Source organism: Octodon degus, unplaced genomic scaffold, assembly GCF_000260255.1.
Source record: "Octodon degus isolate 3935 unplaced genomic scaffold, OctDeg1.0 scaffold00083, whole genome shotgun sequence".
In the NCBI taxonomy this organism is placed as follows: Eukaryota; Metazoa; Chordata; class Mammalia; order Rodentia; family Octodontidae; genus Octodon; species Octodon degus.
Window position 1 is genome coordinate 8,587,053 of NW_004524659.1, and position 1,931 is coordinate 8,588,983.

The following is a 1,931-nucleotide window of genomic DNA, read 5'->3' on the forward strand; positions in this document are numbered from 1 at the left end:
AAGAAGAAGAAGAAGAAGAAGAAGAAGAAGAAGAAGAAGAAGAAGAAGAAGAAGAAGAAGAAGAAGAAGAAGAAGAAGAAGAAGAAGAAGAAGAAAAGAGAAAAGGGCTGGGGATGTAGCTCAGTGTGAAGGTCTTGGATTCAACCACCAGTACCCCCCTCAAATCTCTGTAACAAAATTCCCTAAAGTGGAACTTAGAGAGAAACGCAGAGGCATCTTTGAAGAAACGTGACCAACAATTTTCCAGAACTGACAAGAAACATGAATCTACAGTCCAAACAGCAAACCTATCCTAGCTACATAAAAAGAAATCCATACCACACATATCATACTGAAATCACAGAACACTGAACACAAGGAGATCTATTATTTATCTGGGCATCCTCCAGAGGTTCCATAGCATGGACCAGATATTCCACAAATCCTCCTGGGGACAGCGGGTAGTTATCCCATGTGGAGATCTCAGACATATTGAAGGCAAGGAACTAGGAACAAATATGGCCAAAGTGTTCTACTGACATACTGAAACCACAACGCTAGGCTTGGGAGAGAGTCAAGGTGAACATTAAGGGGTGCAAGGCAGGAAAACTGGCTGGGGAGCCCGCTGTGCCTGAGGTAGAGCACAATGGACTGTTCTGTGGTACTCATGCAAGGTTCTTGGAAAAGTGTTCAGATGGTCCTTCTGGGGTAAACACCTATTTTGTGGCAAGAAGGAAAGGGTGTTTTTTTGGGGTGTGTGTGTGGCAGTACTGTGAATTGAACCCAGGCCTTTCATACTGAGCTACACCCACAGCCCTTTCTTTTTGGATACAGGGTCTTCCCAAGTTGCAGAGGCTGGGCTCCAACTTGTGATTCTCCTGCCTCGGCCTCCCAGAGTGCTGGGATTACAAGCTTGTGTCACTACACCTGATTGCACAGAGGTTTTAACAGTAACAGAGAGGCAAGTCCATGACAAGAGAACAGGTCAGAATCTGCCTGTCACTGATTCTGACGGGTCGTGGACCATACCCATCCCAGGCAAGAAGGGCCTGGACGTCACTGCTTAACAAGAAAAGACTGCATCTTAGCCTTCAAAAAAGGAAAGCAGGAGCCTGGGAGATGGCTCAGTGGAATAAACACTTGCCTGGCAAGCACAGGGGCCTGAGTTCAACCCCCAGTTCCACCAAAAAAAAAAAAAAAAAAAAAGAGGAAAGCAGTCTGCCAGATTGCCCAGGGGTCTAAAGCACCTGCAAGTGCACAGGGACCATGGTTTGATTCCCCAGCACCACATGCCATGCCAGCCCCACCCCCAGGGTGGCCTGAGCCAATCACACACACACACACACACACACACACACACACACACACTCACACACACAATAATTAATAATAATAAAAATAAAAAGAGGGAAGCGTCACTGAATGACAAAAATCTGGACTCGGCGATTTTAATGTTTCCATAACACAGCAAAAACTTAGAATACAAACTGGCATGTGGAAACAGCCGACAAATGCTCCGACTGTGGTTGCAAGTGGCTTCCCTTCATCCGATAAAATACAAGATAACTCTAGAATGATGTGTGATTTATTCTCTTCTTCTCACCAGTCTCACCCTATTGCTATCATTTCCTGTCTTGACCGTCATTCCCAAGCAATTTTAGCAAAATCTCTCCCCGCGCTGCGCTCCTGGAGTCCCTTCTACGTCGACGCCTGCACAGCGACTTGTCCTTTAATATCGGAGTTCGGTGACCATTCACACGCAAGACACACACCCTCCTGACCAGTTTTAGTCACCCGCAGCGGCCTCTCCGCTGAACTCCAGAACTCGGAACCCTCGCGCTGATTCAGGGTTTCACGCTTCCCTCCCAGAGATCCTTAAATGGGCTAGTGCCGCCCCCTGATGGGATTTTTGGAAATTTACACAAACTATTGTCGCCGCCGGCCTGGGAGGA